At 41.1% G+C, this 24,588-nt stretch overlaps 70 non-coding genes across 70 annotated transcripts; all 70 read left to right on the forward strand.

Annotated features, from left to right (window-relative positions):
• Positions 1-22: 22 nt before the first annotated feature.
• Positions 23-104, forward strand: trnas-aga (transfer RNA serine (anticodon AGA)). The gene has a single exon. It is a non-coding gene; the product is annotated as a tRNA-Ser (tRNA).
• Positions 105-355: 251 nt separating this feature from the next.
• On the forward strand, positions 356-427 carry trnaa-ugc (transfer RNA alanine (anticodon UGC)). Its single transcript has one exon. It is a non-coding gene; the product is annotated as a tRNA-Ala (tRNA).
• Positions 428-669: 242 nt separating this feature from the next.
• trnas-aga (transfer RNA serine (anticodon AGA)) lies at positions 670-751 on the forward strand. Its single transcript has one exon. It is a non-coding gene; the product is annotated as a tRNA-Ser (tRNA).
• A 255-nt stretch (positions 752-1,006) lies between these two features.
• Positions 1,007-1,078, forward strand: trnaa-ugc (transfer RNA alanine (anticodon UGC)). Its single transcript has one exon. It is a non-coding gene; the product is annotated as a tRNA-Ala (tRNA).
• Positions 1,079-1,320: 242 nt separating this feature from the next.
• trnas-aga (transfer RNA serine (anticodon AGA)) lies at positions 1,321-1,402 on the forward strand. The gene has a single exon. It is a non-coding gene; the product is annotated as a tRNA-Ser (tRNA).
• Positions 1,403-1,657: 255 nt separating this feature from the next.
• On the forward strand, positions 1,658-1,729 carry trnaa-ugc (transfer RNA alanine (anticodon UGC)). Its single transcript has one exon. It is a non-coding gene; the product is annotated as a tRNA-Ala (tRNA).
• A 241-nt stretch (positions 1,730-1,970) lies between these two features.
• Positions 1,971-2,052, forward strand: trnas-aga (transfer RNA serine (anticodon AGA)). The gene has a single exon. It is a non-coding gene; the product is annotated as a tRNA-Ser (tRNA).
• Positions 2,053-2,307: 255 nt separating this feature from the next.
• On the forward strand, positions 2,308-2,379 carry trnaa-ugc (transfer RNA alanine (anticodon UGC)). The gene has a single exon. It is a non-coding gene; the product is annotated as a tRNA-Ala (tRNA).
• Positions 2,380-2,620: 241 nt separating this feature from the next.
• trnas-aga (transfer RNA serine (anticodon AGA)) lies at positions 2,621-2,702 on the forward strand. The gene has a single exon. It is a non-coding gene; the product is annotated as a tRNA-Ser (tRNA).
• Positions 2,703-2,969: 267 nt separating this feature from the next.
• trnas-aga (transfer RNA serine (anticodon AGA)) lies at positions 2,970-3,051 on the forward strand. The gene has a single exon. It is a non-coding gene; the product is annotated as a tRNA-Ser (tRNA).
• Positions 3,052-3,302: 251 nt separating this feature from the next.
• trnaa-ugc (transfer RNA alanine (anticodon UGC)) lies at positions 3,303-3,374 on the forward strand. The gene has a single exon. It is a non-coding gene; the product is annotated as a tRNA-Ala (tRNA).
• Positions 3,375-3,616: 242 nt separating this feature from the next.
• On the forward strand, positions 3,617-3,698 carry trnas-aga (transfer RNA serine (anticodon AGA)). The gene has a single exon. It is a non-coding gene; the product is annotated as a tRNA-Ser (tRNA).
• Positions 3,699-3,953: 255 nt separating this feature from the next.
• Positions 3,954-4,025, forward strand: trnaa-ugc (transfer RNA alanine (anticodon UGC)). Its single transcript has one exon. It is a non-coding gene; the product is annotated as a tRNA-Ala (tRNA).
• A 242-nt stretch (positions 4,026-4,267) lies between these two features.
• On the forward strand, positions 4,268-4,349 carry trnas-aga (transfer RNA serine (anticodon AGA)). The gene has a single exon. It is a non-coding gene; the product is annotated as a tRNA-Ser (tRNA).
• Positions 4,350-4,604: 255 nt separating this feature from the next.
• On the forward strand, positions 4,605-4,676 carry trnaa-ugc (transfer RNA alanine (anticodon UGC)). The gene has a single exon. It is a non-coding gene; the product is annotated as a tRNA-Ala (tRNA).
• A 241-nt stretch (positions 4,677-4,917) lies between these two features.
• Positions 4,918-4,999, forward strand: trnas-aga (transfer RNA serine (anticodon AGA)). The gene has a single exon. It is a non-coding gene; the product is annotated as a tRNA-Ser (tRNA).
• A 255-nt stretch (positions 5,000-5,254) lies between these two features.
• Positions 5,255-5,326, forward strand: trnaa-ugc (transfer RNA alanine (anticodon UGC)). Its single transcript has one exon. It is a non-coding gene; the product is annotated as a tRNA-Ala (tRNA).
• A 241-nt stretch (positions 5,327-5,567) lies between these two features.
• Positions 5,568-5,649, forward strand: trnas-aga (transfer RNA serine (anticodon AGA)). The gene has a single exon. It is a non-coding gene; the product is annotated as a tRNA-Ser (tRNA).
• Positions 5,650-5,916: 267 nt separating this feature from the next.
• trnas-aga (transfer RNA serine (anticodon AGA)) lies at positions 5,917-5,998 on the forward strand. The gene has a single exon. It is a non-coding gene; the product is annotated as a tRNA-Ser (tRNA).
• A 565-nt stretch (positions 5,999-6,563) lies between these two features.
• Positions 6,564-6,645, forward strand: trnas-aga (transfer RNA serine (anticodon AGA)). Its single transcript has one exon. It is a non-coding gene; the product is annotated as a tRNA-Ser (tRNA).
• A 255-nt stretch (positions 6,646-6,900) lies between these two features.
• On the forward strand, positions 6,901-6,972 carry trnaa-ugc (transfer RNA alanine (anticodon UGC)). The gene has a single exon. It is a non-coding gene; the product is annotated as a tRNA-Ala (tRNA).
• Positions 6,973-7,213: 241 nt separating this feature from the next.
• On the forward strand, positions 7,214-7,295 carry trnas-aga (transfer RNA serine (anticodon AGA)). Its single transcript has one exon. It is a non-coding gene; the product is annotated as a tRNA-Ser (tRNA).
• A 255-nt stretch (positions 7,296-7,550) lies between these two features.
• Positions 7,551-7,622, forward strand: trnaa-ugc (transfer RNA alanine (anticodon UGC)). The gene has a single exon. It is a non-coding gene; the product is annotated as a tRNA-Ala (tRNA).
• Positions 7,623-7,865: 243 nt separating this feature from the next.
• Positions 7,866-7,947, forward strand: trnas-aga (transfer RNA serine (anticodon AGA)). Its single transcript has one exon. It is a non-coding gene; the product is annotated as a tRNA-Ser (tRNA).
• A 255-nt stretch (positions 7,948-8,202) lies between these two features.
• On the forward strand, positions 8,203-8,274 carry trnaa-ugc (transfer RNA alanine (anticodon UGC)). The gene has a single exon. It is a non-coding gene; the product is annotated as a tRNA-Ala (tRNA).
• A 241-nt stretch (positions 8,275-8,515) lies between these two features.
• trnas-aga (transfer RNA serine (anticodon AGA)) lies at positions 8,516-8,597 on the forward strand. Its single transcript has one exon. It is a non-coding gene; the product is annotated as a tRNA-Ser (tRNA).
• Positions 8,598-8,852: 255 nt separating this feature from the next.
• On the forward strand, positions 8,853-8,924 carry trnaa-ugc (transfer RNA alanine (anticodon UGC)). Its single transcript has one exon. It is a non-coding gene; the product is annotated as a tRNA-Ala (tRNA).
• Positions 8,925-9,165: 241 nt separating this feature from the next.
• trnas-aga (transfer RNA serine (anticodon AGA)) lies at positions 9,166-9,247 on the forward strand. The gene has a single exon. It is a non-coding gene; the product is annotated as a tRNA-Ser (tRNA).
• Positions 9,248-9,498: 251 nt separating this feature from the next.
• Positions 9,499-9,570, forward strand: trnaa-ugc (transfer RNA alanine (anticodon UGC)). The gene has a single exon. It is a non-coding gene; the product is annotated as a tRNA-Ala (tRNA).
• A 242-nt stretch (positions 9,571-9,812) lies between these two features.
• trnas-aga (transfer RNA serine (anticodon AGA)) lies at positions 9,813-9,894 on the forward strand. The gene has a single exon. It is a non-coding gene; the product is annotated as a tRNA-Ser (tRNA).
• Positions 9,895-10,149: 255 nt separating this feature from the next.
• Positions 10,150-10,221, forward strand: trnaa-ugc (transfer RNA alanine (anticodon UGC)). The gene has a single exon. It is a non-coding gene; the product is annotated as a tRNA-Ala (tRNA).
• Positions 10,222-10,462: 241 nt separating this feature from the next.
• Positions 10,463-10,544, forward strand: trnas-aga (transfer RNA serine (anticodon AGA)). The gene has a single exon. It is a non-coding gene; the product is annotated as a tRNA-Ser (tRNA).
• Positions 10,545-10,811: 267 nt separating this feature from the next.
• On the forward strand, positions 10,812-10,893 carry trnas-aga (transfer RNA serine (anticodon AGA)). Its single transcript has one exon. It is a non-coding gene; the product is annotated as a tRNA-Ser (tRNA).
• A 251-nt stretch (positions 10,894-11,144) lies between these two features.
• trnaa-agc (transfer RNA alanine (anticodon AGC)) lies at positions 11,145-11,216 on the forward strand. Its single transcript has one exon. It is a non-coding gene; the product is annotated as a tRNA-Ala (tRNA).
• Positions 11,217-11,497: 281 nt separating this feature from the next.
• Positions 11,498-11,579, forward strand: trnas-aga (transfer RNA serine (anticodon AGA)). The gene has a single exon. It is a non-coding gene; the product is annotated as a tRNA-Ser (tRNA).
• A 267-nt stretch (positions 11,580-11,846) lies between these two features.
• On the forward strand, positions 11,847-11,928 carry trnas-aga (transfer RNA serine (anticodon AGA)). The gene has a single exon. It is a non-coding gene; the product is annotated as a tRNA-Ser (tRNA).
• Positions 11,929-12,532: 604 nt separating this feature from the next.
• On the forward strand, positions 12,533-12,614 carry trnas-aga (transfer RNA serine (anticodon AGA)). The gene has a single exon. It is a non-coding gene; the product is annotated as a tRNA-Ser (tRNA).
• A 267-nt stretch (positions 12,615-12,881) lies between these two features.
• Positions 12,882-12,963, forward strand: trnas-aga (transfer RNA serine (anticodon AGA)). The gene has a single exon. It is a non-coding gene; the product is annotated as a tRNA-Ser (tRNA).
• Positions 12,964-13,214: 251 nt separating this feature from the next.
• On the forward strand, positions 13,215-13,286 carry trnaa-ugc (transfer RNA alanine (anticodon UGC)). The gene has a single exon. It is a non-coding gene; the product is annotated as a tRNA-Ala (tRNA).
• A 241-nt stretch (positions 13,287-13,527) lies between these two features.
• On the forward strand, positions 13,528-13,609 carry trnas-aga (transfer RNA serine (anticodon AGA)). Its single transcript has one exon. It is a non-coding gene; the product is annotated as a tRNA-Ser (tRNA).
• Positions 13,610-13,876: 267 nt separating this feature from the next.
• trnas-aga (transfer RNA serine (anticodon AGA)) lies at positions 13,877-13,958 on the forward strand. The gene has a single exon. It is a non-coding gene; the product is annotated as a tRNA-Ser (tRNA).
• Positions 13,959-14,209: 251 nt separating this feature from the next.
• Positions 14,210-14,281, forward strand: trnaa-ugc (transfer RNA alanine (anticodon UGC)). The gene has a single exon. It is a non-coding gene; the product is annotated as a tRNA-Ala (tRNA).
• Positions 14,282-14,562: 281 nt separating this feature from the next.
• On the forward strand, positions 14,563-14,644 carry trnas-aga (transfer RNA serine (anticodon AGA)). The gene has a single exon. It is a non-coding gene; the product is annotated as a tRNA-Ser (tRNA).
• Positions 14,645-14,911: 267 nt separating this feature from the next.
• trnas-aga (transfer RNA serine (anticodon AGA)) lies at positions 14,912-14,993 on the forward strand. The gene has a single exon. It is a non-coding gene; the product is annotated as a tRNA-Ser (tRNA).
• Positions 14,994-15,244: 251 nt separating this feature from the next.
• Positions 15,245-15,316, forward strand: trnaa-ugc (transfer RNA alanine (anticodon UGC)). Its single transcript has one exon. It is a non-coding gene; the product is annotated as a tRNA-Ala (tRNA).
• A 241-nt stretch (positions 15,317-15,557) lies between these two features.
• trnas-aga (transfer RNA serine (anticodon AGA)) lies at positions 15,558-15,639 on the forward strand. The gene has a single exon. It is a non-coding gene; the product is annotated as a tRNA-Ser (tRNA).
• Positions 15,640-15,906: 267 nt separating this feature from the next.
• trnas-aga (transfer RNA serine (anticodon AGA)) lies at positions 15,907-15,988 on the forward strand. Its single transcript has one exon. It is a non-coding gene; the product is annotated as a tRNA-Ser (tRNA).
• Positions 15,989-16,239: 251 nt separating this feature from the next.
• trnaa-ugc (transfer RNA alanine (anticodon UGC)) lies at positions 16,240-16,311 on the forward strand. Its single transcript has one exon. It is a non-coding gene; the product is annotated as a tRNA-Ala (tRNA).
• Positions 16,312-16,592: 281 nt separating this feature from the next.
• Positions 16,593-16,674, forward strand: trnas-aga (transfer RNA serine (anticodon AGA)). The gene has a single exon. It is a non-coding gene; the product is annotated as a tRNA-Ser (tRNA).
• A 267-nt stretch (positions 16,675-16,941) lies between these two features.
• Positions 16,942-17,023, forward strand: trnas-aga (transfer RNA serine (anticodon AGA)). The gene has a single exon. It is a non-coding gene; the product is annotated as a tRNA-Ser (tRNA).
• Positions 17,024-17,588: 565 nt separating this feature from the next.
• trnas-aga (transfer RNA serine (anticodon AGA)) lies at positions 17,589-17,670 on the forward strand. The gene has a single exon. It is a non-coding gene; the product is annotated as a tRNA-Ser (tRNA).
• Positions 17,671-17,921: 251 nt separating this feature from the next.
• trnaa-ugc (transfer RNA alanine (anticodon UGC)) lies at positions 17,922-17,993 on the forward strand. Its single transcript has one exon. It is a non-coding gene; the product is annotated as a tRNA-Ala (tRNA).
• A 281-nt stretch (positions 17,994-18,274) lies between these two features.
• trnas-aga (transfer RNA serine (anticodon AGA)) lies at positions 18,275-18,356 on the forward strand. The gene has a single exon. It is a non-coding gene; the product is annotated as a tRNA-Ser (tRNA).
• Positions 18,357-18,607: 251 nt separating this feature from the next.
• Positions 18,608-18,679, forward strand: trnaa-agc (transfer RNA alanine (anticodon AGC)). Its single transcript has one exon. It is a non-coding gene; the product is annotated as a tRNA-Ala (tRNA).
• A 281-nt stretch (positions 18,680-18,960) lies between these two features.
• On the forward strand, positions 18,961-19,042 carry trnas-aga (transfer RNA serine (anticodon AGA)). The gene has a single exon. It is a non-coding gene; the product is annotated as a tRNA-Ser (tRNA).
• A 255-nt stretch (positions 19,043-19,297) lies between these two features.
• trnaa-ugc (transfer RNA alanine (anticodon UGC)) lies at positions 19,298-19,369 on the forward strand. The gene has a single exon. It is a non-coding gene; the product is annotated as a tRNA-Ala (tRNA).
• A 241-nt stretch (positions 19,370-19,610) lies between these two features.
• Positions 19,611-19,692, forward strand: trnas-aga (transfer RNA serine (anticodon AGA)). The gene has a single exon. It is a non-coding gene; the product is annotated as a tRNA-Ser (tRNA).
• A 251-nt stretch (positions 19,693-19,943) lies between these two features.
• trnaa-ugc (transfer RNA alanine (anticodon UGC)) lies at positions 19,944-20,015 on the forward strand. The gene has a single exon. It is a non-coding gene; the product is annotated as a tRNA-Ala (tRNA).
• Positions 20,016-20,257: 242 nt separating this feature from the next.
• On the forward strand, positions 20,258-20,339 carry trnas-aga (transfer RNA serine (anticodon AGA)). Its single transcript has one exon. It is a non-coding gene; the product is annotated as a tRNA-Ser (tRNA).
• A 267-nt stretch (positions 20,340-20,606) lies between these two features.
• On the forward strand, positions 20,607-20,688 carry trnas-aga (transfer RNA serine (anticodon AGA)). The gene has a single exon. It is a non-coding gene; the product is annotated as a tRNA-Ser (tRNA).
• A 255-nt stretch (positions 20,689-20,943) lies between these two features.
• On the forward strand, positions 20,944-21,015 carry trnaa-agc (transfer RNA alanine (anticodon AGC)). Its single transcript has one exon. It is a non-coding gene; the product is annotated as a tRNA-Ala (tRNA).
• A 242-nt stretch (positions 21,016-21,257) lies between these two features.
• On the forward strand, positions 21,258-21,339 carry trnas-aga (transfer RNA serine (anticodon AGA)). The gene has a single exon. It is a non-coding gene; the product is annotated as a tRNA-Ser (tRNA).
• A 251-nt stretch (positions 21,340-21,590) lies between these two features.
• On the forward strand, positions 21,591-21,662 carry trnaa-agc (transfer RNA alanine (anticodon AGC)). The gene has a single exon. It is a non-coding gene; the product is annotated as a tRNA-Ala (tRNA).
• Positions 21,663-21,904: 242 nt separating this feature from the next.
• trnas-aga (transfer RNA serine (anticodon AGA)) lies at positions 21,905-21,986 on the forward strand. The gene has a single exon. It is a non-coding gene; the product is annotated as a tRNA-Ser (tRNA).
• Positions 21,987-22,237: 251 nt separating this feature from the next.
• Positions 22,238-22,309, forward strand: trnaa-agc (transfer RNA alanine (anticodon AGC)). Its single transcript has one exon. It is a non-coding gene; the product is annotated as a tRNA-Ala (tRNA).
• Positions 22,310-22,927: 618 nt separating this feature from the next.
• trnaa-ugc (transfer RNA alanine (anticodon UGC)) lies at positions 22,928-22,999 on the forward strand. The gene has a single exon. It is a non-coding gene; the product is annotated as a tRNA-Ala (tRNA).
• A 241-nt stretch (positions 23,000-23,240) lies between these two features.
• Positions 23,241-23,322, forward strand: trnas-aga (transfer RNA serine (anticodon AGA)). The gene has a single exon. It is a non-coding gene; the product is annotated as a tRNA-Ser (tRNA).
• Positions 23,323-23,589: 267 nt separating this feature from the next.
• Positions 23,590-23,671, forward strand: trnas-aga (transfer RNA serine (anticodon AGA)). The gene has a single exon. It is a non-coding gene; the product is annotated as a tRNA-Ser (tRNA).
• Positions 23,672-23,926: 255 nt separating this feature from the next.
• On the forward strand, positions 23,927-23,998 carry trnaa-ugc (transfer RNA alanine (anticodon UGC)). The gene has a single exon. It is a non-coding gene; the product is annotated as a tRNA-Ala (tRNA).
• Positions 23,999-24,239: 241 nt separating this feature from the next.
• Positions 24,240-24,321, forward strand: trnas-aga (transfer RNA serine (anticodon AGA)). The gene has a single exon. It is a non-coding gene; the product is annotated as a tRNA-Ser (tRNA).
• Positions 24,322-24,588: the final 267 nt, after the last annotated feature.

Raw genomic sequence — 24,588 nt, forward strand, 5'->3', positions numbered from 1 at the left:
AATTTATTTTTAGTTTTTATGTGTTGTTGTGGCCGAGAGGTTAAGGCGATGGACTAGAAATCCATTGGGGTCTCCCCGCGCAGGTTCGAGTCCTGCCAGCAACGAAGTTGACTGTAGAGCTTTCTGGTCCCACCGCAGAGTCATTCTTTGATATTCATACCTTAACGTGTGTAGTCCCACTTTGAAACTCCAAATTCACAAGGATTTTTATTTTAAGTGATGCATTCAGTCTTCCCAAGTTAGCTTTTTGCCAGTCATAGTAGGTTTTCCCTTGGAAACGTCTCCATTCATTGTTTTTTTCTCACACTTCTTCCTTTATATACGCAAAAACAAAGTAATTTTTGGCAGTTGTGCAGGGGGTGTAGCTCAGTGGTAGAGCGCATGCTTTGCATGTATGAGGTCCTGGGTTCAATCCCCGGCATCTCCATTAGATATTATGCGCAAATTTAAAAGGTTTTCAGGTAAGTCGTGGGGAAATGTCATGATAAGAGGAGCCATCAAATATACCGTCCAACAAGGGAAAAAAGCACCAACGGTAATTTACCAAGTAAAAACCACACCCTTACCTTATTATGTGTGTTCCAGAATTATTCACACGGCAGTCTTTATATAAGCCACTTAGCCAGTGTCTGATATTAGCAAAATTCAATTTATTTTTAGTTTTTATGTGTTGTTGTGGCCGAGAGGTTAAGGCGATGGACTAGAAATCCATTGGGGTCTCCCCGCGCAGGTTCGAGTCCTGCCAGCAACGAAGTTGACTGTAGAGCTTTCTGGTCCCACCGCAGAGTCATTTTTTGATATTCATACCTTAACGTGTGCAGTCCCACTTTGAAACTCCAAATTCACAAGGATTTTTATTTAAAGTGATGCATTCAGTCTTCCCAAGTTAGCTTTTCTTAGGTTTTCTTAGTTAGGTTTTCCCTTGGAAACGTCTCCATTCATTGTTTTTTACTCACACTTCTTCCTTTATATACGCGAAAACAAAGTAATTTTTGGCAGTTGTGCAGGGGATGTAGCTCAGTGGTAGAGCGCATGCTTTGCATGTATGAGGTCCTGGGTTCAATCCCCAGCATCTCCATTAGATATTATGCGCAAATTTAAAAGGTTTTCAGGTAAGTCGTGGGGAAATGTCATGATAAGAGGAGCCATCAAATATACCGTCCAACAAGGGAAAAAAGCACCAACGGTAATTTACCAAGTAAAAACCACACCCTTACCTTATTATGTGTGTTCCAGAATTATTCACACGGCAGTCTTTATATAAGCCACTTAGCCAGTGTCTGATATTAGCAAAATTCAATTTATTTTTAGTTTTTATGTGTTGTTGTGGCCGAGAGGTTAAGGCGATGGACTAGAAATCCATTGGGGTCTCCCCGCGCAGGTTCGAGTCCTGCCAGCAACGAAGTTGACTGTAGAGCTTTCTGGTCCCACCGCAGAGTCATTTTTTGATATTCATACCTTAACGTGTGCAGTCCCACTTTGAAACTCCAAATTCACAAGGATTTTTATTTAAAGTGATGCATTCAGTCTTCCCAAGTTAGCTTTTCTTAGGTTTTCTTAGTTAGGTTTTCCCTTGGAAACGTCTCCATTCATTGTTTTTTACTCACACTTCTTCCTTTATATACGCGAAAACAAAGTAATTTTTGGCAGTTGTGCAGGGGATGTAGCTCAGTGGTAGAGCGCATGCTTTGCATGTATGAGGTCCTGGGTTCAATCCCCAGCATCTCCATTAGATATTATGCGCAAATTTAATAAGTGTTTCAGGTAAGTCGTGGGGAAATGTCATGATAAGAGGAGCCATCAAATATACCGTCCAACAAGGAAAAAAAGCACCAACGGTAATTTACCAAGTAAAAACCACACCCTTACCTTATTATGTGTGTTCCAGAATTATTCACATGGCAGTCTTTATATACGCCACTTAGCCAGTGTCTGATATTGGCAAAAGTCAATTTATCCAGTTTTTATGCGTTGTTGTGGCCGAGAGGTTAAGGCGATGGACTAGAAATCCATTGGGGTCTCCCCGCGCAGGTTCGAGTCCTGCCAGCAACGAAGTTGACTGTAGAGCTTTCTGGTCCCACCGCAGAGTCATTCTTTGATATTCATACCTTAACGTGTGTAGTCCCACTTTGAAACTCCAAATTCACAAGGATTTTTATTTAAAGTGATGCATTCAGTCTTCCCAAGTTAGCTTTTCTTAGGTTTTCTTAGTTAGGTTTTCCCTTGGAAACGTCTCCATTCATTGTTTTTTACTCACACTTCTTCCTTTATATACGCGAAAACAAAGTAATTTTTGGCAGTTGTGCAGGGGATGTAGCTCAGTGGTAGAGCGCATGCTTTGCATGTATGAGGTCCTGGGTTCAATCCCCAGCATCTCCATTAGATATTATGCGCAAATTTAATAAGTGTTTCAGGTAAGTCGTGGGGAAATGTCATGATAAGAGGAGCCATCAAATATACCGTCCAACAAGGAAAAAAAGCACCAACGGTAATTTACCAAGTAAAAACCACACCCTTACCTTATTATGTGTGTTCCAGAATTATTCACATGGCAGTCTTTATATACGCCACTTAGCCAGTGTCTGATATTGGCAAAAGTCAATTTATCCAGTTTTTATGCGTTGTTGTGGCCGAGAGGTTAAGGCGATGGACTAGAAATCCATTGGGGTCTCCCCGCGCAGGTTCGAGTCCTGCCAGCAACGAAGTTGACTGTAGAGCTTTCTGGTCCCACCGCAGAGTCATTTTTTGATATTCATACCTTAACGTGTGCAGTCCCACTTTGAAACTCCAAATTCACAAGGATTTTTATTTAAAGTGATGCATTCAGTCTTCCCAAGTTAGCTTTTTGCCAGTCATAGTAGGTTTTCCCTTGTATTCACTTCCAGAATTATTCACATGGCAGTCTTTGTATAAGCCACTTAGCCAGTGTCTGATATTAGCAAAATTCAATTTATTTTTAGTTTTTATGTGTTGTTGTGGCCGAGAGGTTAAGGCGATGGACTAGAAATCCATTGGGGTCTCCCCGCGCAGGTTCGAGTCCTGCCAGCAACGAAGTTGACTGTAGAGCTTTCTGGTCCCACCGCAGAGTCATTCTTTGATATTCATACCTTAACGTGTGTAGTCCCACTTTGAAACTCCAAATTCACAAGGATTTTTATTTTAAGTGATGCATTCAGTCTTCCCAAGTTAGCTTTTTGCCAGTCATAGTAGGTTTTCCCTTGGAAACGTCTCCATTCATTGTTTTTTTCTCACACTTCTTCCTTTATATACGCAAAAACAAAGTAATTTTTGGCAGTTGTGCAGGGGGTGTAGCTCAGTGGTAGAGCGCATGCTTTGCATGTATGAGGTCCTGGGTTCAATCCCCGGCATCTCCATTAGATATTATGCGCAAATTTAAAAGGTTTTCAGGTAAGTCGTGGGGAAATGTCATGATAAGAGGAGCCATCAAATATACCGTCCAACAAGGGAAAAAAGCACCAACGGTAATTTACCAAGTAAAAACCACACCCTTACCTTATTATGTGTGTTCCAGAATTATTCACACGGCAGTCTTTATATAAGCCACTTAGCCAGTGTCTGATATTAGCAAAATTCAATTTATTTTTAGTTTTTATGTGTTGTTGTGGCCGAGAGGTTAAGGCGATGGACTAGAAATCCATTGGGGTCTCCCCGCGCAGGTTCGAGTCCTGCCAGCAACGAAGTTGACTGTAGAGCTTTCTGGTCCCACCGCAGAGTCATTTTTTGATATTCATACCTTAACGTGTGCAGTCCCACTTTGAAACTCCAAATTCACAAGGATTTTTATTTAAAGTGATGCATTCAGTCTTCCCAAGTTAGCTTTTCTTAGGTTTTCTTAGTTAGGTTTTCCCTTGGAAACGTCTCCATTCATTGTTTTTTACTCACACTTCTTCCTTTATATACGCGAAAACAAAGTAATTTTTGGCAGTTGTGCAGGGGATGTAGCTCAGTGGTAGAGCGCATGCTTTGCATGTATGAGGTCCTGGGTTCAATCCCCAGCATCTCCATTAGATATTATGCGCAAATTTAAAAGGTTTTCAGGTAAGTCGTGGGGAAATGTCATGATAAGAGGAGCCATCAAATATACCGTCCAACAAGGGAAAAAAGCACCAACGGTAATTTACCAAGTAAAAACCACACCCTTACCTTATTATGTGTGTTCCAGAATTATTCACACGGCAGTCTTTATATAAGCCACTTAGCCAGTGTCTGATATTAGCAAAATTCAATTTATTTTTAGTTTTTATGTGTTGTTGTGGCCGAGAGGTTAAGGCGATGGACTAGAAATCCATTGGGGTCTCCCCGCGCAGGTTCGAGTCCTGCCAGCAACGAAGTTGACTGTAGAGCTTTCTGGTCCCACCGCAGAGTCATTTTTTGATATTCATACCTTAACGTGTGCAGTCCCACTTTGAAACTCCAAATTCACAAGGATTTTTATTTAAAGTGATGCATTCAGTCTTCCCAAGTTAGCTTTTCTTAGGTTTTCTTAGTTAGGTTTTCCCTTGGAAACGTCTCCATTCATTGTTTTTTACTCACACTTCTTCCTTTATATACGCGAAAACAAAGTAATTTTTGGCAGTTGTGCAGGGGATGTAGCTCAGTGGTAGAGCGCATGCTTTGCATGTATGAGGTCCTGGGTTCAATCCCCAGCATCTCCATTAGATATTATGCGCAAATTTAATAAGTGTTTCAGGTAAGTCGTGGGGAAATGTCATGATAAGAGGAGCCATCAAATATACCGTCCAACAAGGAAAAAAAGCACCAACGGTAATTTACCAAGTAAAAACCACACCCTTACCTTATTATGTGTGTTCCAGAATTATTCACATGGCAGTCTTTATATACGCCACTTAGCCAGTGTCTGATATTGGCAAAAGTCAATTTATCCAGTTTTTATGCGTTGTTGTGGCCGAGAGGTTAAGGCGATGGACTAGAAATCCATTGGGGTCTCCCCGCGCAGGTTCGAGTCCTGCCAGCAACGAAGTTGACTGTAGAGCTTTCTGGTCCCACCGCAGAGTCATTCTTTGATATTCATACCTTAACGTGTGTAGTCCCACTTTGAAACTCCAAATTCACAAGGATTTTTATTTAAAGTGATGCATTCAGTCTTCCCAAGTTAGCTTTTCTTAGGTTTTCTTAGTTAGGTTTTCCCTTGGAAACGTCTCCATTCATTGTTTTTTACTCACACTTCTTCCTTTATATACGCGAAAACAAAGTAATTTTTGGCAGTTGTGCAGGGGATGTAGCTCAGTGGTAGAGCGCATGCTTTGCATGTATGAGGTCCTGGGTTCAATCCCCAGCATCTCCATTAGATATTATGCGCAAATTTAATAAGTGTTTCAGGTAAGTCGTGGGGAAATGTCATGATAAGAGGAGCCATCAAATATACCGTCCAACAAGGAAAAAAAGCACCAACGGTAATTTACCAAGTAAAAACCACACCCTTACCTTATTATGTGTGTTCCAGAATTATTCACATGGCAGTCTTTATATACGCCACTTAGCCAGTGTCTGATAATGGCAAAAGTCAATTTATCCAGTTTTTATGCGTTGTTGTGGCCGAGAGGTTAAGGCGATGGACTAGAAATCCATTGGGGTCTCCCCGCGCAGGTTCGAGTCCTGCCAGCAACGAAGTTGACTGTAGAGCTTTCTGGTCCCACCGCAGAGTCATTTTTTGATATTCATACCTTAACGTGTGCAGTCCCACTTTGAAACTCCAAATTCACAAGGATTTTTATTTAAAGTGATGCATTCAGTCTTCCCAAGTTAGCTTTTTGCCAGTCATAGTAGGTTTTCCCTTGTATTCACTTCCAGAATTATTCACATGGCAGTCTTTGTATAAGCCACTTAGCCAGTGTCTGATATTAGCAAAATTCAATTTATTTTTAGTTTTTATGTGTTGTTGTGGCCGAGAGGTTAAGGCGATGGACTAGAAATCCATTGGGGTCTCCCCGCGCAGGTTCGAGTCCTGCCAGCAACGAAGTTGACTGTAGAGCTTTCTGGTCCCACCGCAGAGTCATTCTTTGATATTCATACCTTAACGTGTGTAGTCCCACTTTGAAACTCCAAATTCACAAGGATTTTTATTTTAAGTGATGCATTCAGTCTTCCCAAGTTAGCTTTTTGCCAGTCATAGTAGGTTTTCCCTTGGAAACGTCTCCATTCATTGTTTTTTTCTCACACTTCTTCCTTTATATACGCAAAAACAAAGTAATTTTTGGCAGTTGTGCAGGGGGTGTAGCTCAGTGGTAGAGCGCATGCTTTGCATGTATGAGGTCCTGGGTTCAATCCCAGGCATCTCCATTAGATATTATGCGCAAATTTAAAAGGTTTTCAGGTAAGTCGTGGGGAAATGTCATGATAAGAGGAGCCATCAAATATACCGTCCAACAAGGGAAAAAAGCACCAACGGTAATTTACCAAGTAAAAACCACACCCTTACCTTATTATGTGTGTTCCAGAATTATTCACACGGCAGTCTTTATATAAGCCACTTAGCCAGTGTCTGATATTAGCAAAATTCAATTTATTTTTAGTTTTTATGTGTTGTTGTGGCCGAGAGGTTAAGGCGATGGACTAGAAATCCATTGGGGTCTCCCCGCGCAGGTTCGAGTCCTGCCAGCAACGAAGTTGACTGTAGAGCTTTCTGGTCCCACCGCAGAGTCATTTTTTGATATTCATACCTTAACGTGTGCAGTCCCACTTTGAAACTCCAAATTCACAAGGATTTTTATTTAAAGTGATGCATTCAGTCTTCCCAAGTTAGCTTTTCTTAGGTTTTCTTAGTTAGGTTTTCCCTTGGAAACGTCTCCATTCATTGTTTTTTACTCACACTTCTTCCTTTATATACGCGAAAACAAAGTAATTTTTGGCAGTTGTGCAGGGGATGTAGCTCAGTGGTAGAGCGCATGCTTTGCATGTATGAGGTCCTGGGTTCAATCCCCAGCATCTCCATTAGATATTATGCGCAAATTTAATAAGTGTTTCAGGTAAGTCGTGGGGAAATGTCATGATAAGAGGAGCCATCAAATATACCGTCCAACAAGGAAAAAAAGCACCAACGGTAATTTACCAAGTAAAAACCACACCCTTACCTTATTATGTGTGTTCCAGAATTATTCACATGGCAGTCTTTATATACGCCACTTAGCCAGTGTCTGATATTGGCAAAAGTCAATTTATCCAGTTTTTATGCGTTGTTGTGGCCGAGAGGTTAAGGCGATGGACTAGAAATCCATTGGGGTCTCCCCGCGCAGGTTCGAGTCCTGCCAGCAACGAAGTTGACTGTAGAGCTTTCTGGTCCCACCGCAGAGTCATTCTTTGATATTCATACCTTAACGTGTGTAGTCCCACTTTGAAACTCCAAATTCACAAGGATTTTTATTTAAAGTGATGCATTCAGTCTTCCCAAGTTAGCTTTTCTTAGGTTTTCTTAGTTAGGTTTTCCCTTGGAAACGTCTCCATTCATTGTTTTTTACTCACACTTCTTCCTTTATATACGCGAAAACAAAGTAATTTTTGGCAGTTGTGCAGGGGATGTAGCTCAGTGGTAGAGCGCATGCTTTGCATGTATGAGGTCCTGGGTTCAATCCCCAGCATCTCCATTAGATATTATGCGCAAATTTAATAAGTGTTTCAGGTAAGTCGTGGGGAAATGTCATGATAAGAGGAGCCATCAAATATACCGTCCAACAAGGAAAAAAAGCACCAACGGTAATTTACCAAGTAAAAACCACACCCTTACCTTATTATGTGTGTTCCAGAATTATTCACACGGCAGTCTTTATATAAGCCACTTAGCCAGTGTCTGATATTAGCAAAATTCAATTTATTTTTAGTTTTTATGTGTTGTTGTGGCCGAGAGGTTAAGGCGATGGACTAGAAATCCATTGGGGTCTCCCCGCGCAGGTTCGAGTCCTGCCAGCAACGAAGTTGACTGTAGAGCTTTCTGGTCCCACCGCAGAGTCATTTTTTGATATTCATACCTTAACGTGTGCAGTCCCACTTTGAAACTCCAAATTCACAAGGATTTTTATTTAAAGTGATGCATTCAGTCTTCCCAAGTTAGCTTTTCTTAGGTTTTCTTAGTTAGGTTTTCCCTTGGAAACGTCTCCATTCATTGTTTTTTACTCACACTTCTTCCTTTATATACGCGAAAACAAAGTAATTTTTGGCAGTTGTGCAGGGGATGTAGCTCAGTGGTAGAGCGCATGCTTTGCATGTATGAGGTCCTGGGTTCAATCCCCAGCATCTCCATTAGATATTATGCGCAAATTTAATAAGTGTTTCAGGTAAGTCGTGGGGAAATGTCATGATAAGAGGAGCCATCAAATATACCGTCCAACAAGGAAAAAAAGCACCAACGGTAATTTACCAAGTAAAAACCACACCCTTACCTTATTATGTGTGTTCCAGAATTATTCACATGGCAGTCTTTATATACGCCACTTAGCCAGTGTCTGATATTGGCAAAAGTCAATTTATCCAGTTTTTATGCGTTGTTGTGGCCGAGAGGTTAAGGCGATGGACTAGAAATCCATTGGGGTCTCCCCGCGCAGGTTCGAGTCCTGCCAGCAACGAAGTTGACTGTAGAGCTTTCTGGTCCCACCGCAGAGTCATTCTTTGATATTCATACCTTAACGTGTGTAGTCCCACTTTGAAACTCCAAATTCACAAGGATTTTTATTTAAAGTGATGCATTCAGTCTTCCCAAGTTAGCTTTTCTTAGGTTTTCTTAGTTAGGTTTTCCCTTGGAAACGTCTCCATTCATTGTTTTTTACTCACACTTCTTCCTTTATATACGCGAAAACAAAGTAATTTTTGGCAGTTGTGCAGGGGATGTAGCTCAGTGGTAGAGCGCATGCTTTGCATGTATGAGGTCCTGGGTTCAATCCCCAGCATCTCCATTAGATATTATGCGCAAATTTAATAAGTGTTTCAGGTAAGTCGTGGGGAAATGTCATGATAAGAGGAGCCATCAAATATACCGTCCAACAAGGAAAAAAAGCACCAACGGTAATTTACCAAGTAAAAACCACACCCTTACCTTATTATGTGTGTTCCAGAATTATTCACATGGCAGTCTTTATATACGCCACTTAGCCAGTGTCTGATATTGGCAAAAGTCAATTTATCCAGTTTTTATGCGTTGTTGTGGCCGAGAGGTTAAGGCGATGGACTAGAAATCCATTGGGGTCTCCCCGCGCAGGTTCGAGTCCTGCCAGCAACGAAGTTGACTGTAGAGCTTTCTGGTCCCACCGCAGAGTCATTTTTTGATATTCATACCTTAACGTGTGCAGTCCCACTTTGAAACTCCAAATTCACAAGGATTTTTATTTAAAGTGATGCATTCAGTCTTCCCAAGTTAGCTTTTTGCCAGTCATAGTAGGTTTTCCCTTGGAAACGTCTCCATTCATTGTTTTTTTCTCACACTTCTTCCTTTATATACGCAAAAACAAAGTAATTTTTGGCAGTTGTGCAGGGGGTGTAGCTCAGTGGTAGAGCGCATGCTTTGCATGTATGAGGTCCTGGGTTCAATCCCCGGCATCTCCATTAGATATTATGCGCAAATTTAAAAGGTTTTCAGGTAAGTCGTGGGGAAATGTCATGATAAGAGGAGCCATCAAATATACCGTCCAACAAGGGAAAAAAGCACCAACGGTAATTTACCAAGTAAAAACCACACCCTTACCTTATTATGTGTGTTCCAGAATTATTCACACGGCAGTCTTTATATAAGCCACTTAGCCAGTGTCTGATATTAGCAAAATTCAATTTATTTTTAGTTTTTATGTGTTGTTGTGGCCGAGAGGTTAAGGCGATGGACTAGAAATCCATTGGGGTCTCCCCGCGCAGGTTCGAGTCCTGCCAGCAACGAAGTTGACTGTAGAGCTTTCTGGTCCCACCGCAGAGTCATTTTTTGATATTCATACCTTAACGTGTGCAGTCCCACTTTGAAACTCCAAATTCACAAGGATTTTTATTTAAAGTGATGCATTCAGTCTTCCCAAGTTAGCTTTTCTTAGGTTTTCTTAGTTAGGTTTTCCCTTGGAAACGTCTCCATTCATTGTTTTTTACTCACACTTCTTCCTTTATATACGCGAAAACAAAGTAATTTCTGGCAGTTGTGCAGGGGATGTAGCTCACTGGTAGAGCGCATGCTTTGCATGTATGAGGTCCTGGGTTCAATCCCCAGCATCTCCATTAGATATTATGCGCAAATTTAATAAGTGTTTCAGGTAAGTCGTGGGGAAATGTCATGATAAGAGGAGCCATCAAATATACCGTCCAACAAGGAAAAAAAGCACCAACGGTAATTTACCAAGTAAAAACCACACCCTTACCTTATTATGTGTGTTCCAGAATTATTCACATGGCAGTCTTTATATACGCCACTTAGCCAGTGTCTGATATTGGCAAAAGTCAATTTATCCAGTTTTTATGCGTTGTTGTGGCCGAGAGGTTAAGGCGATGGACTAGAAATCCATTGGGGTCTCCCCGCGCAGGTTCGAGTCCTGCCAGCAACGAAGTTGACTGTAGAGCTTTCTGGTCCCACCGCAGAGTCATTTTTTGATATTCATACCTTAACGTGTGCAGTCCCACTTTGAAACTCCAAATTCACAAGGATTTTTATTTAAAGTGATGCATTCAGTCTTCCCAAGTTAGCTTTTTGCCAGTCATAGTAGGTTTTCCCTTGTATTCACTTCAAGAATTATTCACATGGCAGTCTTTGAATAAGCCACTTAGCCAGTGTCTGATATTAGCAAAATTCAATTTATTTTTAGTTTTTATGTGTTGTTGTGGCCGAGAGGTTAAGGCGATGGACTAGAAATCCATTGGGGTCTCCCCGCGCAGGTTCGAGTCCTGCCAGCAACGAAGTTGACTGTAGAGCTTTCTGGTCCCACCGCAGAGTCATTTTTTGATATTCATACCTTAACGTGTGCAGTCCCACTTTGAAACTCCAAATTCACAAGGATTTTTATTTAAAGTGATGCATTCAGTCTTCCCAAGTTAGCTTTTTGCCAGTCATAGTAGGTTTTCCCTTGGAAACGTCTCCATTCATTGTTTTTTTCTCACACTTCTTCCTTTATATACGAAAAAACAAAGTAATTTTTGGAATTTGTGCAGGGGATGTAGCTCAGTGGTAGAGCGCATGCTTAGCATGTATGAGGTCCTGGGTTCAATCCCCGGCATCTCCATTAGATATTATGCGCAAATTTAAAAGGTTTTCAGGTAAGTCGTGGGGAAATGTCATGATAAGAGGAGCCATCAAATATACCGTCCAACAAGGGAAAAAAGCACCAACGGTAATTTAGCAAGTAAAAACCACACCCTTACCTTATTATGTGTGTTCCAGAATTATTCACATGGCAGTCTTTATATACGCCACTTCCAGAATTATTCACATGGCAGTCTTTGTATAAGCCACTTAGCCAGTGTCTGATATTAGCAAAATTCAATTTATTTTTAGTTTTTATGTGTTGTTGTGGCCGAGAGGTTAAGGCGATGGACTAGAAATCCATTGGGGTCTCCCCGCGCAGGTTCGAGTCCTGCCAGCAACGAAGTTGACTGTAGAGCTTTCTGGTCCCACCGCAGAGTCATTTTTTGATATTCATACCTTAACGTGTGCAGTCCCACTTTGAAACTCCAAATTCACAAGGATTTTTATTTAAAGTGATGCATTCAGTCTTCCCAAGTTAGCTTTTTGCCAGTCATAGTAGGTTTTCCCTTGTATTCACTTCCAGAATTATTCACATGGCAGTCTTTGTATAAGCCACTTAGCCAGTGTCTGATATTAGCAAAATTCAATTTATTTTTAGTTTTTATGTGTTGTTGTGGCCGAGAGGTTAAGGCGATGGACTAGAAATCCATTGGGGTCTCCCCGCGCAGGTTCGAGTCCTGCCAGCAACGAAGTTGACTGTAGAGCTTTCTGGTCCCACCGCAGAGTCATTCTTTGATATTCATACCTTAACGTGTGTAGTCCCACTTTGAAACTCCAAATTCACAAGGATTTTTATTTTAAGTGATGCATTCAGTCTTCCCAAGTTAGCTTTTTGCCAGTCATAGTAGGTTTTCCCTTGGAAACGTCTCCATTCATTGTTTTTTTCTCACACTTCTTCCTTTATATACGCAAAAACAAAGTAATTTTTGGCAGTTGTGCAGGGGGTGTAGCTCAGTGGTAGAGCGCATGCTTTGCATGTATGAGGTCCTGGGTTCAATCCCAGGCATCTCCATTAGATATTATGCGCAAATTTAAAAGGTTTTCAGGTAAGTCGTGGGGAAATGTCATGATAAGAGGAGCCATCAAATATACCGTCCAACAAGGGAAAAAAGCACCAACGGTAATTTACCTAGTAAAAACCAAACCCTTACCTTATTATGTGTGTTCCAGAATTATTCACATGGCAGTCTTTATATACGCCACTTCCAGAATTATTCACATGGCAGTCTTTGTATAAGCCACTTAGCCAGTGTCTGATATTAGCAAAATTCAATTTATTTTTAGTTTTTATGTGTTGTTGTGGCCGAGAGGTTAAGGCGATGGACTAGAAATCCATTGGGGTCTCCCCGCGCAGGTTCGAGTCCTGCCAGCAACGAAGTTGACTGTAGAGCTTTCTGGTCCCACCGCAGAGTCATTTTTTCATATTCATACCTTAACGTGTGCAGTCCCACTTTGAAACTCCAAATTCACAAGGATTTTTATTTAAAGTGATGCATTCAGTCTTCCCAAGTTAGCTTTTTGCCAGTCATAGTAGGTTTTCCCTTGTATTCACTTCCAGAATTATTCACATGGCAGTCTTTGTATAAGCCACTTAGCCAGTGTCTGATATTAGCAAAATTCAATTTATTTTTAGTTTTTATGTGTTGTTGTGGCCGAGAGGTTAAGGCGATGGACTAGAAATCCATTGGGGTCTCCCCGCGCAGGTTCGAGTCCTGCCAGCAACGAAGTTGACTGTAGAGCTTTCTGGTCCCACCGCAGAGTCATTCTTTGATATTCATACCTTAACGTGTGTAGTCCCACTTTGAAACTCCAAATTCACAAGGATTTTTATTTTAAGTGATGCATTCAGTCTTCCCAAGTTAGCTTTTTGCCAGTCATAGTAGGTTTTCCCTTGGAAACGTCTCCATTCATTGTTTTTTTCTCACACTTCTTCCTTTATATACGCGAAAACAAAGTAATTTTTGGCAGTTGTGCAGGGGATGTAGCTCAGTGGTAGAGCGCATGCTTTGCATGTATGAGGTCCTGGGTTCAATCCCCAGCATCTCCATTAGATATTATGCGCAAATTTAATAAGTGTTTCAGGTAAGTCGTGGGGAAATGTCATGATAAGAGGAGCCATCAAATATACCGTCCAACAAGGAAAAAAAGCACCAACGGTAATTTACCAAGTAAAAACCACACCCTTACCTTATTATGTGTGTTCCAGAATTATTCACATGGCAGTCTTTATATACGCCACTTAGCCAGTGTCTGATATTGGCAAAAGTCAATTTATCCAGTTTTTATGTGTTGTTGTGGCCGAGAGGTTAAGGCGATGGACTAGAAATCCATTGGGGTCTCCCCGCGCAGGTTCGAGTCCTGCCAGCAACGAAGTTGACTGTAGAGCTTTCTGGTCCCACCGCAGAGTCATTTTTTGATATTCATACCTTAACGTGTGCAGTCCCACTTTGAAACTCCAAATTCACAAGGATTTTTATTTAAAGTGATGCATTCAGTCTTCCCAAGTTAGCTTTTTGCCAGTCATAGTAGGTTTTCCCTTGTATTCACTTCCAGAATTATTCACATGGCAGTCTTTGTATAAGCCACTTAGCCAGTGTCTGATATTAGCAAAATTCAATTTATTTTTAGTTTTTATGTGTTGTTGTGGCCGAGAGGTTAAGGCGATGGACTAGAAATCCATTGGGGTCTCCCCGCGCAGGTTCGAGTCCTGCCAGCAACGAAGTTGACTGTAGAGCTTTCTGGTCCCACCGCAGAGTCATTCTTTGATATTCATACCTTAACGTGTGTAGTCCCACTTTGAAACTCCAAATTCACAAGGATTTTTATTTTAAGTGATGCATTCAGTCTTCCCAAGTTAGCTTTTAGCCAGTCATAGTAGGTTTTCCCTTGGAAACGTCTCCATTCATTGTTTTTTTCTCACACTTCTTCCTTTATATACGCAAAAACAAAGTAATTTTTGGCAGTTGTGCAGGGGGTGTAGCTCAGTGGTAGAGCGCATGCTTTGCATGTATGAGGTCCTGGGTTCAATCCCCGGCATCTCCATTAGATATTATGCGCAAATTTAAAAGGTTTTCAGGTAAGTCGTGGGGAAATGTCATGATAAGAGGAGCCATCAAATATACCGTCCAACAAGGGAAAAAAGCACCAACGGTAATTTACCAAGTAAAAACCACACCCTTACCTTATTATGTGTGTTCCAGAATTATTCACATGGCAGTCTTTATATACGCCACTTCCAGAATTATTCACATGGCAGTCTTTGTATAAGCCACTTAGCCAGTGTCTGATATTAGCAAAATTCAATTTATTTTTAGTTTTTATGTGTTGTTGTGGCCGAGAGGTTAAGGCGATGGACTAGAAATCCATTGGGGTCTCCCCGCGCAGGTTCGAGTCCTGCCAGCAACGAAGTTGACTGTAGAGCTTTCTGGTCCCACCGCAGAGTCATTTTTTCATATTCATACCTTAACGTGTGCAGTCCCACTTTGAAACTCCAAATTCACAAGGATTTTTATTTAAAGTGATGCATTCAGTCTTCCCAAGTTAGCTTTTTGCCAGTCATAGTAGGTTTTCCCTTGTATTCACTTCCAGAATTATTCACATGGCAGTCTTTGTATAAGCCACTTAGCCAGTGTCTGATATTAGCAAAATTCAATTTATTTTTAGTTTTTATGTGTTGTTGTGGCCGAGAGGTTAAGGCGATGGACTAGAAATCCATTGGGGTCTCCCCGCGCAGGTTCGAGTCCTGCCAGCAACGAAGTTGACTGTAGAGCTTTCTGGTCCCACCGCAGAGTCATTCTTTGATATTCATACCTTAACGTGTGTAGTCCCACTTTGAAACTCCAAATTCACAAGGATTTTTATTTTAAGTGATGCATTCAGTCTTCCCAAGTTAGCTTTTTGCCAGTCATAGTAGGTTTTCCCTTGGAAACGTCTCCATTCATTGTTTTTTTCTCACACTTCTTCCTTTATATACGCGAAAACAAAGTAATTTTTGGCAGTTGTGCAGGGGATGTAGCTCAGTGGTAGAGCGCATGCTTTGCATGTATGAGGTCCTGGGTTCAATCCCCAGCATCTCCATTAGATATTATGCGCAAATTTAATAAGTGTTTCAGGTAAGTCGTGGGGAAATGTCATGATAAGAGGAGCCATCAAATATACCGTCCAACAAGGAAAAAAAGCACCAACGGTAATTTACCAAGTAAAAACCACACCCTTACCTTATTATGTGTGTTCCAGAATTATTCACATGGCAGTCTTTATATACGCCACTTAGCCAGTGTCTGATATTGGCAAAAGTCAATTTATCCAGTTTTTATGTGTTGTTGTGGCCGAGAGGTTAAGGCGATGGACTAGAAATCCATTGGGGTCTCCCCGCGCAGGTTCGAGTCCTGCCAGCAACGAAGTTGACTGTAGAGCTTTCTGGTCCCACCGCAGAGTCATTTTTTGATATTCATACCTTAACGTGTGCAGTCCCACTTTGAAACTCCAAATTCACAAGGATTTTTATTTAAAGTGATGCATTCAGTCTTCCCAAGTTAGCTTTTTGCCAGTCATAGTAGGTTTTCCCTTGTATTCACTTCCAGAATTATTCACATGGCAGTCTTTGTATAAGCCACTTAGCCAGTGTCTGATATTAGCAAAATTCAATTTATTTTTAGTTTTTATGTGTTGTTGTGGCCGAGAGGTTAAGGCGATGGACTAGAAATCCATTGGGGTCTCCCCGCGCAGGTTCGAGTCCTGCCAGCAACGAAGTTGACTGTAGAGCTTTCTGGTCCCACCGCAGAGTCATTCTTTGATATTCATACCTTAACGTGTGTAGTCCCACTTTGAAACTCCAAATTCACAAGGATTTTTATTTTAAGTGATGCATTCAGTCTTCCCAAGTTAGCTTTTAGCCAGTCATAGTAGGTTTTCCCTTGGAAACGTCTCCATTCATTGTTTTTTTCTCACACTTCTTCCTTTATATACGCAAAAACAAAGTAATTTTTGGCAGTTGTGCAGGGGGTGTAGCTCAGTGGTAGAGCGCATGCTTTGCATGTATGAGGTCCTGGGTTCAATCCCCGGCATCTCCATTAGATATTATGCGCAAATTTAAAAGGTTTTCAGGTAAGTCGTGGGGAAATGTCATGATAAGAGGAGCCATCAAATATACCGTCCAACAAGGGAAAAAAGCACCAACGGTAATTTACCAAGTAAAAACCACACCCTTACCTTATTATGTGTGTTCCAGAATTATTCACATGGCAGTCTTTATATACGCCACTTCCAGAATTATTCACATGGCAGTCTTTGTATAAGCCACTTAGCCAGTGTCTGATATTAGCAAAATTCAATTTATTTTTAGTTTTTATGTGTTGTTGTGGCCGAGAGGTTAAGGCGATGGACTAGAAATCCATTGGGGTCTCCCCGCGCAGGTTCGAGTCCTGCCAGCAACGAAGTTGACTGTAGAGCTTTCTGGTCCCACCGCAGAGTCATTTTTTCATATTCATACCTTAACGTGTGCAGTCCCACTTTGAAACTCCAAATTCACAAGGATTTTTATTTAAAGTGATGCATTCAGTCTTCCCAAGTTAGCTTTTTGCCAGTCATAGTAGGTTTTCCCTTGTATTCACTTCCAGAATTATTCACATGGCAGTCTTTGTATAAGCCACTTAGCCAGTGTCTGATATTAGCAAAATTCAATTTATTTTTAGTTTTTATGTGTTGTTGTGGCCGAGAGGTTAAGGCGATGGACTAGAAATCCATTGGGGTCTCCCCGCGCAGGTTCGAGTCCTGCCAGCAACGAAGTTGACTGTAGAGCTTTCTGGTCCCACCGCAGAGTCATTCTTTGATATTCATACCTTAACGTGTGTAGTCCCACTTTGAAACTCCAAATTCACAAGGATTTTTATTTTAAGTGATGCATTCAGTCTTCCCAAGTTAGCTTTTTGCCAGTCATAGTAGGTTTTCCCTTGGAAACGTCTCCATTCATTGTTTTTTTCTCACACTTCTTCCTTTATATACGCAAAAACAAAGCAATTTTTGGCAGTTGTGCAGGGGGTGTAGCTCAGTGGTAGAGCGCATGCTTTGCATGTATGAGGTCCTGGGTTCAATCCCAGGCATCTCCATTAGATATTATGCGCAAATTTAAAAGGTTTTCAGGTAAGTCGTGGGGAAATGTCATGATAAGAGGAGCCATCAAATATACCGTCCAACAAGGGAAAAAAGCACCAACGGTAATTTACCTAGTAAAAACCAAACCCTTACCTTATTATGTGTGTTCCAGAATTATTCACACGGCAGTCTTTATATAAGCCACTTAGCCAGTGTCTGATATTAGCAAAATTCAATTTATTTTTAGTTTTTATGTGTTGTTGTGGCCGAGAGGTTAAGGCGATGGACTAGAAATCCATTGGGGTCTCCCCGCGCAGGTTCGAGTCCTGCCAGCAACGAAGTTGACTGTAGAGCTTTCTGGTCCCACCGCAGAGTCATTTTTTGATATTCATACCTTAACGTGTGCAGTCCCACTTTGAAACTCCAAATTCACAAGGATTTTTATTTTAAGTGATGCATTCAGTCTTCCCAAGTTAGCTTTTTGCCAGTCATAGTAGGTTTTCCCTTGGAAACGTCTCCATTCATTGTTTTTTTCTCACACTTCTTCCTTTATATACGCAAAAACAAAGTAATTTTTGGCAGTTGTGCAGGGGGTGTAGCTCAGTGGTAGAGCGCATGCTTTGCATGTATGAGGTCCTGGGTTCAATCCCCGGCATCTCCATTAGATATTATGCGCAAATTTAAAAGGTTTTCAGGTAAGTCGTGGGGAAATGTCATGATAAGAGGAGCCATCAAATATACCGTCCAACAAGGGAAAAAAGCACCAACGGTAATTTACCAAGTAAAAACCACACCCTTACCTTATTATGTGTGTTCCAGAATTATTCACATGGCAGTTTTTATATACGCCACTTCCAGAATTATTCACATGGCAGTCTTTGTATAAGCCACTTAGCCAGTGTCTGATATTAGCAAGATTCAATTTATTTTTAGTTTTTATGTGTTGTTGTGGCCGAGAGGTTAAGGCGATGGACTAGAAATCCATTGGGGTCTCCCCGCGCAGGTTCGAGTCCTGCCAGCAACGAAGTTGACTGTAGAGCTTTCTGGTCCCACCGCAGAGTCATTTTTTGATATTCATACCTTAACGTGTGCAGTCCCACTTTGAAACTCCAAATTCACAAGGATTTTTATTTAAAGTGATGCATTCAGTCTTCCCAAGTTAGCTTTTTGCCAGTCATAGTAGGTTTTCCCTTGGAAACGTCTCCATTCATTGTTTTTTTCTCACACTTCTTCCTTTATATACGAAAAAACAAAGTAATTTTTGGAATTTGTGCAGGGGATGTAGCTCAGTGGTAGAGCGCATGCTTAGCATGTATGAGGTCCTGGGTTCAATCCCCGGCATCTCCATTAGATATTATGCGCAAATTTAAAAGGTTTTCAGGTAAGTCGTGGGGAAATGTCATGATAAGAGGAGCCATCAAATATACCGTCCAACAAGGGAAAAAAGCACCAACGGTAATTTAGCAAGTAAAAACCACACCCTTACCTTATTATGTGTGTTCCAGAATTATTCACATGGCAGTCTTAATATACGCCACTTCAAGAATTATTCACATGGCAGTCTTTGTATAAGCCACTTAGCCAGTGTCTGATATTAGCAAAATTCAATTTATTTTTAGTTTTTATGTGTTGTTGTGGCCGAGAGGTTAAGGCGATGGACTAGAAATCCATTGGGGTCTCCCCGCGCAGGTTCGAGTCCTGCCAGCAACGAAGTTGACTGTAGAGCTTTCTGGTCCCACCGCAGAGTCATTCTTTGATATTCATACCTTAACGTGTGTAGTCCCACTTTGAAACTCCAAATTCACAAGGATTTTTATTTAAAGTGATGCATTCAGTCTTCCCAAGTTAGCTTTTCTTAGGTTTTCTTAGTTAGGTTTTCCCTTGGAAACGTCTCCATTCATTGTTTTTTACTCACACTTCTTCCTTTATATACGCAAAAACAAAGTAATTTTTGGCAGTTGTGCAGGGGATGTAGCTCAGTGGTAGAGCGCATGCTTTGCATGTATGAGGTCCTGGGTTCAATCCCCAGCATCTCCATTAGATATTATGCGCAAATTTAATAAGTGTTTCAGGTAAGTCGTGGGGAAATGTCATGATAAGAGGAGCCATCAAATATACCGTCCAACAAGGAAAAAAAGCACCAACGGTAATTTACCAAGTAAAAACCACACCCTTACCTTATTATGTGTGTTCCAGAATTATTCACATGGCAGTCTTTATATACGCCACTTAGCCAGTGTCTGATATTGGCAAAAGTCAATTTATCCAGTTTTTATGCGTTGTTGTGGCCGAGAGGTTAAGGCGATGGACTAGAAATCCATTGGGGTCTCCCCGCGCAGGTTCGAGTCCTGCCAGCAACGAAGTTGACTGTAGAGCTTTCTGGTCCCACCGCAGAGTCATTCTTTGATATTCATACCTTAACGTGTGTAGTCCCACTTTGAAACTCAAAATTCACAAGGATTTTTATTTTAAGTGATGCATTCAGTCTTCCCAAGTTAGCTTTTTGCCAGTCATAGTAGGTTTTCCCTTGGAAACGTCTCCATTCATTGTTTTTTTCTCACACTTCTTCCTTTATATACGCAAAAACAAAGTAATTTTTGGCAGTTGTGCAGGGGGTGTAGCTCAGTGGTAGAGCGCATGCTTTGCATGTATGAGGTCCTGGGTTCAATCCCCGGCATCTCCATTAGATATTATGCGCAAATTTAAAAGGTTTTCAGGTAAGTCGTGGGGAAATGTCATGATAAGAGGAGCCATCAAATATACCGTCCAACAAGGGAAAAAAGCACCAACGGTAATTTACCAAGTAAAAACCACACCCTTACCTTATTATGTGTGTTCCAGAATTATTCACACGGCAGTCTTTATATAAGCCATTTAGCCAGTGTCTGATATTAGCAAAATTCAATTTATTTTTAGTTTTTATGTGTTGTTGTGGCCGAGAGGTTAAGGCGATGGACTAGAAATCCATTGGGGTCTCCCCGCGCAGGTTCGAGTCCTGCCAGCAACGAAGTTGACTGTAGAGCTTTCTGGTCCCACCGCAGAGTCATTTTTTGATATTCATACCTTAACGTGTGCAGTCCCACTTTGAAACTCCAAATTCACAAGGATTTTTATTTAAAGTGATGCATTCAGTCTTCCCAAGTTAGCTTTTTGCCAGTCATAGTAGGTTTTCCCTTGTATTCACTTCAAGAATTATTCACATGGCAGTCTTTGTATAAGCCACTTAGCCGGTGTCTGATATTAGCAAAATTCCATTTATTTTTAGTTTTTATGTGTTGTTGTGGCCGAGAGGTTAAGGCGATGGACTAGAAATCCATTGGGGTCTCCCCGCGCAGGTTCGAGTCCTGCCAGCAACGAAGTTGACTGTAGAGCTTTCTGGTCCCACCGCAGAGTCATTTTTTGATATTCATACCTTAACGTGTGCAGTCCCACTTTGAAACTCCAAATTCACAAGGATTTTTATTTAAAGTGATGCATTCAGTCTTCCCAAGTTAGCTTTTCTTAGGTTTTCTTAGTTAGGTTTTCCCTTGGAAACGTCTCCATTCATTGTTTTTTACTCACACTTCTTCCTTTATATACGCAAAAACAAAGTAATCTTTGGAATTTGTGCAGGGGATGTAGCTCAGTGGTAGAGCGCATGCTTAGCATGTATGAGGTCCTGGGTTCAATCCCCAGCATCTCCATTAGATATTATGCGCAAATTTAAAAGGTTTTCAGGTAAGTCGTGGGGAAATGTCATGATAAGAGGAGCCATCAAATATACCGTCCAACAAGGGAAAAAAGCACCAACGGTAATTTACCAAGTAAAAACCACACCCTTACCTTATTATGTGTGTTCCAGAATTATTCACACGGCAGTCTTTATATAAGCCACTTAGCCAGTGTCTGATATTAGCAAAATTCAATTTATTTTTAGTTTTTATGTGTTGTTGTGGCCGAGAGGTTAAGGCGATGGACTAGAAATCCATTGGGGTCTCCCCGCGCAGGTTCGAGTCCTGCCAGCAACGAAGTTGACTGTAGAGCTTTCTGGTCCCACCGCAGAGTCATTTTTTGATATTCATACCTTAACGTGTGCAGTCCCACTTTGAAACTCCAAATTCACAAGGATTTTTATTTAAAGTGATGCATTCAGTCTTCCCAAGTTAGCTTTTTGCCAGTCATAGTAGGTTTTCCCTTGGAAACGTCTCCATTCATTGTTTTTTTCTCACACTTCTTCCTTTATATACGCGAAAACAAAGTCATTTTTGGCAGTTGTGCAGGGGATGTAGCTCAGTGGTAGAGCGCATGCTTAGCATGTATGAGGTCCTGGGTTCAATCCCCGGCATCTCCATTAGATATTATGCGCAAATTTAAAAGGTTTTCAGGTAAGTCGTGGGGAAATGTCATGATAAGAGGAGCCATCAAATATACCGTCCAACAAGGGAAAAAAGCACCAACGGTAATTTACCAAGTAAAAACCACACCCTTACCTTATTATGTGTGTTCCAGAATTATTCACACGGCAGTCTTTATATAAGCCACTTAGCCAGTGTCTGATATTAGCAAAATTCAATTTATTTTTAGTTTTTATGTGTTGTTGTGGCCGAGAGGTTAAGGCGATGGACTAGAAATCCATTGGGGTCTCCCCGCGCAGGTTCGAGTCCTGCCAGCAACGAAGTTGACTGTAGAGCTTTCTGGTCCCACCGCAGAGTCATTTTTTGATATTCATACCTTAACGTGTGCAGTCCCACTTTGAAACTCCAAATTCACAAGGATTTTTATTTAAAGTGATGCATTCAGTCTTCCCAAGTTAGCTTTTTGCCAGTCATAGTAGGTTTTCCCTTGGAAACGTCTCCATTCATTGTTTTTTTCTCACACTTCTTCCTTTATATACGAAAAAACAAAGTAATTTTTGGAATTTGTGCAGGGGATGTAGCTCAGTGGTAGAGCGCATGCTTAGCATGTATGAGGTCCTGGGTTCAATCCCCGGCATCTCCATTAGATATTATGCGCAAATTTAAAAGGTTTTCAGGTAAGTCGTGGGGAAATGTCATGATAAGAGGAGCCATCAAATATACCGTCCAACAAGGGAAAAAAGCACCAACGGTAATTTACCTAGTAAAAACCAAACCCTTACCTTATTATGTGTGTTCCAGAATTATTCACATGGCAGTCTTTATATACGCCACTTCCAGAATTATTCACATGGCAGTCTTTGTATAAGCCACTTAGCCAGTGTCTGATATTAGCAAAATTCAATTTATTTTTAGTTTTTATGTGTTGTTGTGGCCGAGAGGTTAAGGAGATGGACTAGAAATCCATTGGGGTCTCCCCGCGCAGGTTCGAGTCCTGCCAGCAACGAAGTTGACTGTAGAGCTTTCTGGTCCCACCGCAGAGTCATTTTTTCATATTCATACCTTAACGTGTGCAGTCCCACTTTGAAACTCCAAATTCACAAGGATTTTTATTTAAAGTGATGCATTCAGTCTTCCCAAGTTAGCTTTTCTTAGGTTTTCTTAGTTAGGTTTTCCCTTGGAAACGTCTCCATTCATTGTTTTTTACTCACACTTCTTCCTTTATATACGCGAAAACAAAGTAATTTTTGGCAGTTGTGCAGGGGATGTAGCTCAGTGGTAGAGCGCATGCTTTGCATGTATGAGGTCCTGGGTTCAATCCCCAGCATCTCCATTAGATATTATGCGCAAATTTAATAAGTGTTTCAGGTAAGTCGTGGGGAAATGTCATGATAAGAGGAGCCATCAAATATACCGTCCAACAAGGAAAAAAAGCACCAACGGTAATTTACCAAGTAAAAACCACACCCTTACCTTATTATGTGTGTTCCAGAATTATTCACATGGCAGTCTTTATATACGCCACTTAGCCAGTGTCTGATATTGGCAAAAGTCAATTTATCCAGTTTTTATGCGTTGTTGTGGCCGAGAGGTTAAGGCGATGGACTAGAAATCCATTGGGGTCTCCCCGCGCAGGTTCGAGTCCTGCCAGCAACGAAGTTGACTGTAGAGCTTTCTGGTCCCACCGCAGAGTCATTTTTTGATATTCATACCTTAACGTGTGCAGTCCCACTTTGAAACTCCAAATTCACAAGGATTTTTATTTAAAGTGATGCATTCAGTCTTCTCAAGTTAGCTTTTTGCCAGTCATAGTAGGTTTTCCCTTGTATTCACTTCAAGAATTATTCACATGGCAGTCTTTGTATAAGCCACTTAGCCGGTGTCTGATATTAGCAAAATTCCATTTATTTTTAGTTTTTATGTGTTGTTGTGGCCGAGAGGTTAAGGCGATGGACTAGAAATCCATTGGGGTCTCCCCGCGCAGGTTCGAGTCCTGCCAGCAACGAAGTTGACTGTAGAGCTTTCTGGTCCCACCGCAGAGTCATTTTTTGATATTCATACCTTAACGTGTGCAGTCCCACTTTGAAACTCCAAATTCACAAGGATTTTTATTTAAAGTGATGCATTCAGTCTTCCCAAGTTAGCTTTTCTTAGGTTTTCTTAGTTAGGTTTTCCCTTGGAAACGTCTCCATTCATTGTTTTTTACTCACACTTCTTCCTTTATATACGCGAAAACAAAGTAATTTTTGGCAGTTGTGCAGGGGATGTAGCTCAGTGGTAGAGCGCATGCTTTGCATGTATGAGGTCCTGGGTTCAATCCCCAGCATCTCCATTAGATATTATGCGCAAATTTAATAAGTGTTTCAGGTAAGTCGTGGGGAAATGTCATGATAAGAGGAGCCATCAAATATACCGTCCAACAAGGAAAAAAAGCACCAACGGTAATTTACCAAGTAAAAACCACACCCTTACCTTATTATGTGTGTTCCAGAATTATTCACATGGCAGTCTTTATATACGCCACTTAGCCAGTGTCTGATATTGGCAAAAGTCAATTTATCCAGTTTTTATGCGTTGTTGTGGCCGAGAGGTTAAGGCGATGGACTAGAAATCCATTGGGGTCTCCCCGCGCAGGTTCGAGTCCTGCCAGCAACGAAGTTGACTGTAGAGCTTTCTGGTCCCACCGCAGAGTCATTTTTTGATATTCATACCTTAACGTGTGCAGTCCCACTTTGAAACTCCAAATTCACAAGGATTTTTATTTAAAGTGATGCATTCAGTCTTCCCAAGTTAGCTTTTTGCCAGTCATAGTAGGTTTTCCCTTGTATTCACTTCAAGAATTATTCACATGGCAGTCTTTGTATAAGCCACTTAGCCGGTGTCTGATATTAGCAAAATTCCATTTATTTTTAGTTTTTATGT

The sequence above is a fragment of the Gasterosteus aculeatus genome, chromosome 5 (genome assembly GCF_964276395.1).
Source record: "Gasterosteus aculeatus chromosome 5, fGasAcu3.hap1.1, whole genome shotgun sequence".
Classification (NCBI taxonomy): domain Eukaryota; kingdom Metazoa; phylum Chordata; class Actinopteri; order Perciformes; family Gasterosteidae; genus Gasterosteus; species Gasterosteus aculeatus.